The sequence below is a fragment of the Cupressus sempervirens genome, chromosome 11, assembly GCF_028749045.1.
Source record: "Cupressus sempervirens isolate cs-2001-9-10 chromosome 11, ASM2874904v1, whole genome shotgun sequence".
In the NCBI taxonomy this organism is placed as follows: domain Eukaryota; kingdom Viridiplantae; phylum Streptophyta; class Pinopsida; order Cupressales; family Cupressaceae; genus Cupressus; species Cupressus sempervirens.
This window is the reverse complement of record NC_143128.1, coordinates 557,361,874-557,377,068: the sequence shown is the minus strand read 5'-3', so window position 1 is coordinate 557,377,068 and position 15,195 is coordinate 557,361,874.

Sequence of the window (15,195 nt, the reverse complement as noted above, 5' to 3'; positions counted from 1 at the left end):
TAAAGTCTTAGGTGATCTAGGATTGGGAGGTTTAGTAGGCTAAGTGGTTTCCTAATGAGAAGAAACTCCTACTTTGTTTCTACAATTTGTTCCTACCACAAGCAAGTGTTTTCTCTAGATTTTGTCCATTCCTTCTTGTTTTTCATCAATGGCGAACTTCATCAAGTGAGGCCCCAAATAATGAGTAACAATGGCATTTTTAGATGTATAAAGGACTAAGAGAAGAAAAATATGATGCTAAGAAACTTTCAGATCATAGATCTAATGTCAGAGTTCAATTCTCTATAGAGCAACAAAACTTCATGTTTTTAGTTACTCAACCTTTGGGAGTGAACATCTTCTAGTGTGTTTCTAAAGATTAAGATCATATCATGATCGTTGATGCTATCTTAGATCAAAGGTTTATATTTAATGAATAAGGTATGGGTATAAAACAAGACAATATGTGCTCCATTCAAAATATTCCATGTGTTCAGTGGGACTTGGGTGCAGTGTTATAAAGAAGTTAATTCAAGCCCTTGATATGCTTTACTAAATGACGAATCCATGACAAGAAATTCAACTCAGAGATATATAAGGAAAAGTGGCCATCAAAAAGGAAAATATTTCTAAGTGCTTCTCTCTTTGGAAAGAGAAGGTATCAATGGTTTTTTTCCATCTAATGGAAACATTCAAGGTTTCCTTTCTAGAGGACAAGAAAGGTAATGAATTCTAAAGTTGAATATAAAGATATTTTGTGGAAATGTCAGAAAGATGCTTCTAATTAAGTTAGTTTCAAAGTGAGCATGATACAAAGGAAATAAAATGTTCATATGCTCAAGCTGGGGACTTCTCTTTGCAGCTTCTCCATGGTAAGTTAAGAAATCAAGAGAAAAAGCCTTGTGTAGAAAAGAAATAGGTAGAGTACTCAAGGCATGGAAGGAGTAGTCTACACAGTACGCTCCCGAACCAAAGGAAATAAAAGTCAAAAGTAAGCTTATAGAAAAAAAAGGCATTATCTCTCTCCCCACCCTTAATGGATTAAAGCCCATGCCTTTGTTTTGGATTCCCAAGTAAAAAGGGTAGTTCTTAGTAAACCCAACTAAAAGGATCTAGAAAGGAAATAATCTTGCTAGTATAGGAGATTAAAGTGAATTTTTTGGTGGTCATATTTATGAGCTATCATACGAGTGGAATATATTTCAAACAGTCATTGATATGCCTAATTTATGACTAATCTGACCATTATGGTTGTTAAGCATGAGTTACTTCCTTTGTATGGTGTCAATGATCCAATTTTTTAATCTATATGATCAACCTTTTTTCGAATGAGGTCCCTCATTCTGGAACGGCTATTTAGTAGGAATGATTACTTTTTCTATGTGAAGTTATAAGCTAATGGTACTTAGATTTGTTGGGTTTGATTGTTTAATTGAATTAGAGACTGAGCTAAAGAACTTTTTTAATACCTCTTTCAACTTTTATGATCTTGGTAATTTGCATAGAAGATTACACACTAAGCCTCTCCATCCAATCACACATAAGTTGAAGGAAAGTAGTTTAGTCAGAGCTTCTCATTTTCTCATGGTTGTGCATGCACTAGAATTGATGAAGGAATGCATTAAAAGGTATTGTTACCTGACCAATCTATTCTTCTTTCAATAATAGAGAATTGATGTAGTCTACATTTGGAATTCCATTGAAGGAGTAGTACTATGACATAGAATTTTATTCTTCTACATCAATTTTGAATGAGAAGAAGACTTTGAGAAGAGAGGACATGTAGAGAACTTGGTTCCTAACTCCTTGTACCAAAAAGAGTAAATTGTCAAGGACTTTCTTTGGAACCAATCTGAAGAGGGAAATTATGGATATCTTAGCCTTGTTGTTAAGATTAAAGGGTAAAGAAGAAGTCCTAGATTTCATTGAGCATCACTTCTATGTAGTTCAAGCAATCTGTGTTGATGGACTTTAAGTTGATTGGGCCCAAATCATATGTGAAGAGCTAGCCTCTTGGCTAAATTTGGCAAAAGAATTCAAGCAATTTTACATGTCATTATACCTAATACATGCTTTAGCCATGCATCATCTTTGTCTTGGTCTTCCCAACATTGAAGATTATGATGAGAACACTAAGGTATATGAGTTATATCCTCATTCACAGCTAGAAAAGAGATTTAAAGAATATGTAAAGGTGAATTACATCTTCACAATGAGGCTATGCTTGGAGTTGAAAGGGTGTCCTGAGAAGAGATTCTCACCTAAAGCTATATCAATAGTGAGCCAGTTTAGATGCTATTTTATTCAATTTTTATCATTCTCATATCTAAGGATCAAAGTATTCAATGGTTTTCCGAAAAGACTTCCAAGGTAGCCTAAAGATAAAGTAGTGTTTGTTGAATTATGAAGGTAGATTCTAGATGTGAATATGCTATGTTCCAAAGTAAGAAGATAGTTGACATCTCCTTCCCAATTGTGGCAGGATCTTATTCTTATGCATCTAGGTTTGATGCCCAAAATTTGGTGACAAAAATTTGAGAAAAAGGTCAAATTTGTCAACTATGAAGTTCTAAGGTACCAATATGATCTTGTTAGTTTTGTCAAATATCATCTAATGCTATAATTTACTTATAGACATGCTCCAGATATCAAGGATTATTGGGTTGGATGTTATAATGAGTACCAAACTAGAGAGAGGTATTGGTCTATGCTAACCATTGATGAAATCAAGTTATATAATGATAAAATTAATGTTAGTGACATTGCTAGATGATGGTTCAAATATATAGCCCTCCACCTATAAAAAAATCAAGGACACTCCTATAGTGTTAATTTCTCCTAATGGTCATGTCATTGATATAATAGAAATTCTCATGGATAGCATAATCAAAAGGACACATGAGTGGGTAGAATGGACCCAAGCATGAGGAAGAGAACTAGAGCACTAGTTCTTCCAGTGGAGTAGCATCTGGAACTACTTAGTCATCACTAGCCACCACTATTGCCACATCAACATCACCTAGACCAATTCAATCTATTGGTGAAAGAGGAGATAAACCTTTGGAAAAGAACATACAAGTTCCACAAATATGTGGAGGAGGATCTCTACCAAACATTGGAAAAGTGGGAGATAAGGGGGCAAAGAAAGAAAAAGATCAAGAAAAGGAGAAATTTGTAGTCAAGGACTCCTCTTCTATTCTTGTCATCAACCTAGATGGTGACAACAATCCTTTGGATGGGTAGGAACAAGATGCATCTCAACAAGTTAAAACTATATCCCTTTCAATTAGTAAAGAAAGTACCTTTCCATTTTTTAATAAGACCAAGGTGATGCATCTCATGGTGAGGAAGCTCTCCAATCCTATAGCCCTATAGTCAATGCTCAATGTCCTCTTAATTGAATCTTGGTTGGAAGAGACCATTGATAGAAAGAAGAGGAAATTCAAGAAGAGTGCTACATCTAAAGACATCATCATGAAAGAAACTTAGTCCAATCCCATGTTGGAGAAATAAAAGAATCACAAGACCATTGTAGCATTCTCAATAGACTTGACTTTAGGACATTTTCTTGTGGAGGTTGTAGAACCCCAGAAAGATGGAAACTTTCATGAATTAACTCCAAATGCTTTTTAGATCAAAACTATTGACTTGGGAATTATAGTGCATGACTCTATTATCAATATTTGTAAATCAAATAATACAAAGATAAAAGATAAGTTGATAAGTTGGAGGAGTTAAGGTCTAAGAAAGAAGTACTGAAGGCCTCAAATAGAGAATTGATGGATTATATTAGAGCTTGACTTAGAAGAACGCCTTCAAGTACATTTGGACTAAGTGTAGAGGAGAAAAAGAACCCAAGAGAGGTAGATGGATGAACTCAAGGCCCAAGGTTCTCCCATCATAGAAAATTTTGGAAATCTATTGTTAGATGTAGATAGATTGAGAGAAGTAGTGTCAAAGCACTAGGACTCAATGAAGAAGGAATCATAAAAGCTTAATAGAGCAATTGGCTTTGTTATAAGAGGTGATTGGCATGAAGATCAATGTGGTTTTGAATCATGGGATACTTAAATCTAGAAAAAAATCCATTGCTTCATTCGAAGCAATCTTTGGTATTCCAATATGAGAGTTTAGTGAAGTCTGAGAATGAATTGAATTGTGTCTATGATTTCATAAAGAAGAAAATGGATAACATATATGAATATTTAAAGGTCATGCATACAGAATCTTATGTCACCAATAATCATTAGCTAGACTATGTTGAGTGAATGAAGATTAAGTTTTTGGCATTTATTGAAGAAACTTACAATCTAGCAAACTTTCAAGTGGAAAACCTTCTAGAAATCATAACAGTGAACTATGTCCTGAAATGTGCAATAGAGAAGTTCAAATCAAAGATTTCTAAAGTGGAAGATATAATAGAAATGCATGACTATTGGATCTTCCTTGCAATATGACAAGTGTCCTCTCTCTCTCTCTCTCATTGTAGTCATATTTTTCATTCTTCTCATAGACTTAGACTTTATAATAGATGATAACTCAATAAATCCTATTTTAGCATTCATCTATTCAGACATGCTTTGCAATATAATAATCAAATGTAACTAGTCATTCCTAAGAAGGCCTATAGATATAAATTTTTGAAGAGTAAACCATATCAGAAAAATTATTATGTGGGCACACCCTTGTAGATGGGTCTATTGTGTGAGACTCTATGTTTGCATTTTCATTTTTTTGTTCATTTAAGTCTTACATTGTGCTTGTAATGAAATTTATTTTTTAATGAAAGCTATGAGATTGAAATAAACTAGGTGTTGTTTCTTTCTTTTTAATGGTTGTGAGCTTTACTTTCCTCATTTATAGCATTATCTCAATTCCTATGTTCTATGCACGTTAGTTCATATGCATTTCATTGTTGTATGAGAAGTCTAGGACTTGGTTAATGAAAGGGACTGAATAGAAAAAAATCTAACTATTGTCAAATCTTAGTAACTAGTGAAATCTAGAGTGTTTTGTAATTGACCATACTTTCTCTTCTTATCCAGTGTGCATTGGTAGATAGTTTTGTATTGTTACATCTTGCATTTACAGGATAGAATAGATTGTATTTTAGGTGTTACATGAGCTTTAAAATGACATACATATATTCATATGTATGGAGGTTGTGAGTTACAATTTGGAATTGGCCTAGATTTCTTGAAGTGTTGGGAAATCTAGCTATATTGCTTCTGCTCTCTAGTTAAGAGCATAACCCCAAATTAGCTAATCTACTAAAAAAAATCTTTACAAATCTTTGCACCACAAGGGAGTTTTACCTTTCAATTTAGTGATCTTTGATAGATTACTACACTAACTCATTATTTCATTAAGTATTTTTTCTTCCATCAAAATGGGCATATTAAGAGTCAAAGTATAAGCCAAATTAGAAGAAGTGTTAACCAATAGTTTTTGGTGAATCTATTAGGGAACTTCTCCAAAATCTCTAAATCACATATTTCCTAGCATTGAATGATAAAACCATGTGCCTATTTTTTTTCATTTGAGTTATCTTCAATAAGCCTATCTATGGCTTTACTAGAGTAACTTAGAATTCCATCCTTATTGGTACTTACACATTCATTGATTCATGCCTATTAACCCATGAGGAAAAATGGTGTTACCTCATGAAGGTCAAATCATAGTAATTTAGTCTAACCTTTTCTTTCAAGATGAAAAATATATATAATAAATTTGTTGAACACACTCACTTGGAGAAATAGAAATCCTTAGGTAAGTATAAAAGAATAGGCTTTGCATTGGAAAGAGAATAAGTTAATGTTGAGTACTAGGAAGGTGTGTTGTAGTAAAGAAGATTGAGACAAGCACACCAATTGTGAATAGAATTAGCTCATCTTTGATCACAAATATACCATGAGTGTTTTTGATTGAGGCAAAATTGATCCTATATTTGAGGAACTTAGGAAAGTTGATTTCCCAATATTAGAAGATCCCTTGAGAAGAGCAAGAGCTTTCCTAAGAGACCTAATGTTTCAAGGTATCCTTAGGGCTCTATTTCCACCCCCACATCCCATTTCCCAAAGATGTAGTTATTCATCTTCCCATCCTATATTTCACACTCAAATTCTATTGTTCTATAAATCCCTTGCCTTACATAGAGTTGTAGCCAAATTTATTGTTAGGTTCCAGCCAGTACTAGTTATTCTTCTCACATCAATTGATGTACCTTGGGGTAATTCTATTGGCCCCCTATGTCTTTCTACTAACAATGACTTTCCAAGAGCCTCCTAAAAGAACTTCCCTAAATTAAGTGGTGATGGGAAAGTATCTATAGATGAACATATCATTGTCTTCTTTGCAGCATGTACTATTTTTTTTCCTCGGCACAAGGATGTGTCCATAAAAATGTTTATTGAAATGCTTGATGAAAATGTAGTTGATTGGTTCCAACATAACCTTGTGGGATGCATTACAAACTAGGATGACATGTAAAATAAATTTGAGACATGCTATTAAAGCACAAAAGATGAACATACTTTACTATCTCATCTCACTCAACTGAAGAAGGAACCTAGTGTTCCCATGAGAGATTTCATTGCAATATTAAACAAGTTGGTTAATCAAATTCCTACTGCAAGTAGGCCAACTGCAGATAATAAAAGGATGTTATTCATCAGTTTTATGCCTCTAGATTTTAGCTTTCAAAAAAGAAGAGTACATGTGGAAAATCTCTAAGTTTCCCAAACTTTTGTAATAGAACTTGATGCAAGATCATCCTAGGTGTAAGAGCAATCTTGCATCGCTCAAAAATATTTTCTTTTCAGCCTTTTCTATTTTAATAAGGACTAGTAGATAGGGTGGCTACTATTTAAGGGAACTTGTTATTTTTATTAAGTTTGTCACATGAGCTTAGAATGTTCTCAGTTTCTATGGGAAGGTTCATTTTAGAGTTGTACACCTACCATAAAAATCTCATTTCTCAAGCATAACTATTGGAGAGAAGTTATTGTGGATTTTTGATGGAAAATTTTGCAGAAAAATCTTTAGGCTCACCATTGGAGGCTTTAGAGTGCTCAGATGAGGTCCAAAAACTTAATAGAAGGGCACTAGAACAATTCTTAGCCTATAGATTAGGAGTTGGCATTTTTGAAATGTGGTTATAATAGCCAATCAGAGCAATGGTTCGTGAGCTATGGCCTTTCAAAGTTGGGCTACCCAAAATATCTAAAATAATTGTCAAAGATGTATTTGGCTGACTCTATATGTATTGTTAGTGTCTGTTGGTCCTAAGTATTAAGTTTTAATGTCTAGAACCTTCTTGGGTGGCACCAAATTGCCTATTTAAGAAAGGCTCAAACATTTTCTAGGAGAGCTTTGGGTGATAGTTTGCAGCTTCTCTTGCAGATTATTGTAATGAAGGTGCCCATGTGGGTTAGCATAGTGTACTTGTGAATTCTATAATTTTACATCTACAGCACAAATAAGAAGCTCATATTTTGTTATTGCATTTTCTATTGTTTCTTTGTTCCTATTATGTGGTTATGGTATTAGGAGGAGCACCTTTCATCAGGTGGTATCAGAGCTAGAGTTCTAGAGTTATTGTGAGGTAGTTCACACTAGGACTATGGTCTAGGCTAAGCATATAGAAAAATCATCAATTGTGAGGCAGTTTGCACTAGGGTTTTAGCAGAAGCACAAAAATGCCTCTATGAAGAGAGTGTGGTAGAAGAGTCATAGGTGTTACACCTAAGGGTTTCATAGCCCTCCAAAGACAAATGTAAGCATTAGAAGAACAAATGCATAGAGGAATAAATATTCCCCTAAGAGATGAAAGTGAGGATGAGGACGAAGTAGAAGAAAATGCCAAAGCAAAGGTAGTTCTAAACTCAAAGGAATAGAGGCTTTTTAGGGCCATCTCCAAGATTGGAAAAAGACCTAAGTTTGAAGTTCCCACATTTTTGGGATATCTTAATCAAGAGGAGCTAATCAATTGGATTAGTGAACTAGAAGAGTATTTTGAGTATGAAGATATTGAGGATCCTGATAGGATCAAGTTTTCAAAGGCAAAACTGAAGGGACATGTGAAGATTTAGTGGTAGGAGGTTTAGTTGGAGTGAAATAGAAAGGGAAAGGAACAAATCACCAGATGGGAATAGATGATAGCTAAAATGAAGTGATAATTCATTCCTATGGATTATGTGCTTGATCTATTGAGGAAAATGCAAGGGTTGAAGCAAGTGGGAAAATCTGTTCAAGAGTATACCGAAGAATTCTACTAAATTCTCATTAGAACTGACCATGCAAGAGCTGATAAGGAGAAAGTGGCCCATTATCTTCATGGGTTAAAGCCAAATATTTAGGATGAGTTGAGTTTGGTTTGAATGAACATTATTGAATAGGCATACTAGTTTTCCCTAAGAGTTGAGGAGAAACTGAGAAAGAAGTTTGATAACAAGAATAGTGGAAGAGGTCATGGTGGAAGATCTAGGAGATGATCTTATGGAGGTTATAATATTGATCAGAAGAACAAGGATGAGGCTAGGAGTAGTAGTTTCCATTTTAAAAAATAGAGATCAAAGAGGAAGAGGTAGAGGACAAGGATCTAGAAGAGGAGGCTTTTGTGGGAAATGTTTTCACTGTGGAGAAGAAGGGCAGAGAGAATTTGAATGTACCTAATGCCAAGGAAGGATGGATCCAAGAATAAAAGGCTAGGCCTAAGTTGCACATTTTGATGAAGATGCTATATAATTGCATTCTAAATATGCTAAAAGAGGTGAAGTCATAGTTAATAGAAGAGTCCTATTGAGTGGTGAGAATTAACCCAATCAAAGAAGGAGCTTGTTTCACACAAGGTGTAAATGTGAAGATAAGTGTTGTGATGTGATAATTGATGGTGGAAGTACTAACAATCTAGTGTCATAAATGATGGTCATCAAGTTGAAGCTAAAGAGACAGAAACACCCATCTCCATACTATATTGCTTTGGTGCAAGATTACTACAAGGTCATGGTCAATGAACAGTGCTTAGTAGAGTTCAAGATTGGGAGCTACTAAGATAAGGTACTATGTGATATCATACCTATGGACATATGTCATATTTTATTGGGTAGGCCATAGTAGTTTGATAGGCATGCTATACACGATGGGTGAGAAAATATCTACACTTTGACCAAGGATGGAGTGAAACATAAGTTGAAACCATTGAAGGATAAAGAAGAAAAGGTATGTAGTATTGCCTGAATATGTTTTGTTGATGGAAAAGAGTTTCTAGGCAAGTTTTTCATTTTTCATCTAGATGATATTTTAATTTTTAGTAAGGCATTGGAGAATCGTTTGATCCATATTTGCAAGGTGTTTGACAAGTTGAGGGAGGAAAAGTTGTTGATAAACCTGAATAAGTGTAGCTTTGTAAAGATGGAGTTGGTGCAACTTGGTTTTGTAGTTTTAGTAGAAGGTTTGAAAATGAACCCAGATAAAGTGAAGGCTATCCTTGAATGGCCTACTCTAAGGAGTTCAAAAGAGGTAAGATCATTTCATGGATTGGCTAGTTTTTACAGAAAGTTCATAAGAGGTTTTAGTAGTATTTGTGGACCCTTGAGTGAAACAATGAGATGGGATAGAAAAGAGTTTAAGTGGACTATAGGAGTAGATAAGATTTTTGATCTATTGAAATAAAAAGTTACTAAGCATCCTATTTTAGTACTTTCTGGTTTTAACAAGCTGTTTCAAGTAGAGTGTAGTGCTAGTGGTACTACAATGGAGTAGTTATGAGCCAAGAAGATAGACCTATTGCTTATTTTAGTGAGAAGTTGAATGATGCAAAAAGAAAATATTTTGTTTATGATTAGGAATTTTATGCTATAGTTCAAGCATTGAAGAAGTGGAGACACTGTCTTCTTCCTGAGGAGTTTGTTTTATATATTGATCATCAATCTTTACAATATTTGAATAGTCAAGTCAAATTAAACCAAAGTCATTTGAAGTGGATTGAGTTTTTTTAGAGTTATACATTTGATTTGAAACACAGGAGTGGGAAATCTAACAATTTTGTAGATGCTCTTAGTAGAAGACAACTTTTGGTGATAGAAATGCAAATAGAGGTGGTTGGGTTCAAGAAACTCAATACTTTATATCTAGATGATCTTGATTTTGGTGAAGCATAGAAGAATTGTACAAAACCTATTACACTTGATAGGACAAAGTGGTTGGATTTCATGATCTAGGATAGTATAGTGGATGACAACTTTTGGTGATAGAAGTTCAATGAGAGAGAATCTTATCAAGGAGGAGCATAGTGGAGGTTTGGCTAGATATTTGGTAGATATAAGACCATTTCTTTGGTTGTTGAGAATTATTATTGGCCACAATTGCAACAAGATGTGAAGAATTGTATATAGAGTTGTAGAGTATGTTAGATAGCAAAAGGAGTGAAGTAGAATACAGGGTTGTATCGGCCATTACCTATACCAGAGAAGCTATGGGAGGATGTTTATATGGATTTTGTTCTTGGATTATTGAGGACATAGCATGGGCATGATTATAGTTTTGTCGTGGTTGACAAGTTTTCAAAGATGACACATTTTATTCCTTGCAAGAAGACTAGTGATGCTACTTATGTGGCAGAGTTGTTTTTCAAAGAAGTGATGAGACTACATGGTCTGCCAAAAAGTATAGTTTTAGATCAAGATACCAAATTTGTTGGCTATTTCTAGTGTACATTATGGAAGAAGTTGAAGATATATTTGAAGTATAGTTCATCATATCATCCACAAACTGATGGATAGATAGAAGTTGTGAATTTTAATTTGGGAAACTTGCTAAGATGTTTGGTTGGAGATAAACTAAAAAGATGGGATATGATTTTATCACAAGAAAAATTTTCATTTAATAATTCTATCAATAGAATTATTGGTAAATCACCATTTTAGATTGTATATGGGAGTAGTCCCAGAAGTGCTTCTGAATTGAGGTAGTTGGATAAAGGAGAGATAAGTAGTGCTAAAGCATAAGAATTTGTTGCACATTTGAAGAACATCCATGAGGAGGTGAGGAAGAACATTATAAAGATGAATACATAGTACAAGGCCAAGGCATATGTGAAAAGGAGGTATAAGGAATTTTAGATTGGAGATGAAGTCATGGTTCATTTGAGGAAGGAGCATTTTCCAGTGGGTACATATAATAAGCTGAAGATGAAGAAGTTTGGATCATGCAAGATAGTGAAAAGGCATGATCTTAGAAATGTGTATGAATTGGAGTTTCCTATTGAATTGAATATTTCACCTATATTAACATTTAAAATTTGATAGAGTATTATGAAAGAGGTGATGGAGATGAAGTTGCAAAAGTGCAATGGAGTATTCCAGTAGCTAGTTTGGCTACAAAGGAAATTAAAGAGATATTGGATAGTCGTGTTGGAAAAAGTATCAAAAATAGAAATTATGAGGAATATCTGGTCAAATGAAAAGGAAGGCCAGTAGATGATTCATCATGGCTAGCAAAAGAGGAGTTTAACCATCTTGGCTTTCCTCTAAACACCTGAGAGGTGATGGGTTCACTTCTCAAATTACCCTGGGTGTCTGATGCAGGAGTATCCTGGGTATAAGGGCAATCTTGGATCACCAAAAAATATTTTCTTTTTAGTCTTTTCTATTTGAATAAGGACTAGTAGACAAGGTGGTTACTATTTATGGGAACTTTTTAGTTTTAGTAAGTTTGTCATACAAGCTTGGAATGTTCTCATTTTCTATAAGAAGGTTCATTTTAGAGTTGTAAGCCTACCATAAAAATCTTATTGCTCAAGCATAAGTATCAGAGAAGTTATTATAGATTTTTAGTGGAAAAATTTGTAGAAAAATATTTAGGCTCATTGTTGGAGGCCTTAGAGTACCTAGATGAGGTCCAAAAACTCAACAGAAAGGTGCCAACATAACTTTAAGCTTGTAGATCAGGAGTTGGCATTTTTGAAAAGTGGTTATAATAGCCAATCAGAGCAATGGTTCGTCAATTATGGCCTTTCAAAGTTGGGCCACCTAAAATATCTAATATAATTGTCAAAGATGTATCTAGTCAACTCTATATGTATTGTTAGGGTCTATCAGCCCTAGGTATTAAGTTTTAATGTCTAGAACCTTCTTAGGTGGCATAAAATTACCTATTTAAGAAAGGCCCAAACATTGTCTAGGACAACTTTGGTGATGGTTCGTAGCTTGTCTTGCAGATCATTGTAATGAAGGCACCCATATGGGTTAGCATATTGTACTTGTGAATTCTATAATTCTACACCTATGGTGCAAATAAGAAGTCCATATTTTTTTCCCACATTTGCTATTATTTCTTTGTTCCTATTAATTGGTTATGGTATTAAGGGGAGTACCCTTCATCAGAAATAGAAGATGATTTTATAGTAGCCAAAAAATGGAAGAGAAAACTACAAAGTGGAACTTCCACAAATATTGCTACTACTACAACCAATAACATAGAAGCAATGCTTCAAAATTTGTCAAACAAGATGATTTCTATGAAAAGGAAAATGGGTAAGATAGTTCCTTCATTTTAGCAGCCTTACTAGGATGTATCTAGAAGGCAACATGAAGAAAAAGCCTTACAACTAGCACCTACATAATAAAAGTATATCATTGAGGTAGCTCCTAAGAAGTAGAGAAAGTGCATATTCCACTTAAGAGTAGATCACGTGCATGTGCAAGTAATGAGCTAATAGTGGAATAACCTAAAAGTGAAAATTATTATGCTCCCCCTAGCAACTCTAGAACATTTTACTTGCAGTATGAATTAGATTCAAAGATAGGAGGTAACTATTTCACCACCTTGGATGGAGTAAAAATGAATGTAGGAACAAGAAGCCAAAAGAATAAAAGTCCAACAAGCTCAGTCCTTGTTTGGAACAATGCTCTTACCTCTTCACCAGCCATGGCTAGTACATCTACCCCCTCAACTTCAAGGATAGAACAATCAAAAGTGAAGCCAAGTGATAAGTTTAACCCCTCATTTGATATCATCCATCATTGCAAAGATACTCATATTCAAGTTTCTCCTCTAGATTACTTGAAGTCTCGTCTTATTGAACTACAAAAATTAGTGGAATGCAAAATGTTAACCAACACAAATAAGTTACCACACAACCGCTAAAGATTCCCCCTTTTGGATAGATCTTTAAATCATGAATCAAACAATGTTTTGAACCATTTTAAAGGAATTTCAATGTTTGCAAAAGGGAAATTTTTTTTGGAATAATCACTTTCATGAAAGATTCCTTTGTATCTATCACTATATATGTGATGTTGGTGTTCCAAAAATTTTAACAACATTGAAGGTAATTAGTGTTTATTTGTTTGGAGAGTTATTTAAAGTATTTTTCAAATATAGTATGGTTACATAGGGGGTAAATAATTCAAGGGGGTTGGGGGTTTGAGCATGAGAAAATATAAATACATGAAGAATCTTGTTAGTGAACAATTTTTCCTTATAGTTGCTAGTGTCTTTTGTAAGCCAGAAAAACTAACTCACAACAAATGAGCTCTTTAAATTAAAAAAAACTCTCAATGTTCAAAGACACAACTCCCTTTTTGAATGATTAATCAATATAAACTCTATTAAAAAAGAATTAATATACTTGGTATTTAACCAAAAAGAACTTAAGGAATAGAACATCATCCCATAAACATGAAAGAAAATTGTAGATTTTAAGATGATAATCTCACAAATAAAATTGCACGAAAAGAAATTCAACTGACGTAACCATACGATCACATAAATGAATGATGGGAGAATAGCCACATGATTAATCACTATTTTTTATTAACTTCTAATAGTAATCACCAAAAGACATCTATCAGTAGTATAAAAAATATCTACCTATAAGAAAGTTGTTTAGAGAGTCAACCCTTCAAAGATTACATAAAACAAAATATATAAATACACAGGGCTTCCAAATCAGTTTTAGAACTAAATCCTTAGGGAGTTATCAACTATCAAATTAAAATAGAGTATTTCTAAAATTATTGGAAAAGGAAAACAATGTAACTATCGGCCAGTGGCCCCTAGATTAATAACTAATTGCTAACCATATAGCCAACATGAACATTCATCTTCTAGTTCATAGGGATACCACCACTTGCATCATTCTAGGCTTTGTCCTTCACTAGAAAATCAATCAACACTTTCTACTAAGGGACTTCAAGTTGTTCAAGATGCAACTTCCACATTTTTATGATATGGGTGACATGCTCCATTCTTTCATCTATCACTTCCAAATGGTTGGTCTAGATCATAATAATTGAATCAACTTTGGTGATGTGATCAAGTCCTTAATAGTGACATCCTTTGCTTGCTTTAATGCCCCAATCCTTGAAAAGAAGGCATATTCTACTTCTTTTGAACTTTTCTCTTCTTGATTTATGTTTTCCATTATCTTGACATCGATGCATCTAATGTCACCGACTAGGATTTTCTTCAAACAATTCATTTCCTTTTATAATTTTGTGCATAACTTTAAACCTTGCTCAAATAAAATTTTCCTCCACTCTAGGTTACCTCTATCTATAAACACAAAAATTGCATTAACACCCACCCATGGTCTTTCAACTAAAAACTTGTCCATTGCATACTCTTGGACCTCAAAAATATCAATGATATACTCATCCCACTTGCCTTTCTCCAATTCCCATGCATTCATTTTTTATCCTAAGGAAATCATCATCTTTTTAGCTCTTACATTAGTGTTGGTGAAGTGACGTAACTAACCAACTCTATGGGAATTCACTGTACTTAGCCTTTCATCACAAGCATGGGAAACCAATGTGTCTCTCTTGACCTATTCAATGAATCACTAATTAGTGGGAGAAATAAAATCTACAATAGATATTACATTGGGTAACATTCCAATATCCAGACTCTACAACACATGAATATACCTTATCATTATACACAAGGATTTTTTAAGCTCCTTCTTATCTCTTTGGTCCTTCCAACTGCATTATGAATTCCTTTTATTTATAGTGGTCCATATTTTCATGTCCACTTCTCTAGATGCCTAACCTAGGATGGTCTTCATCGCTGTAAAATCTCATGGCATTACTTCATCTGAATTCTTATCAGTTGCTGGCCTTAGAACATCAACTACCCCCTATTTCTTTATCAATGTCTAGTAATTTTTTAATCTTAGGCTTCTTAACTTTAGGAGTCTTTCCTAGGCAATTT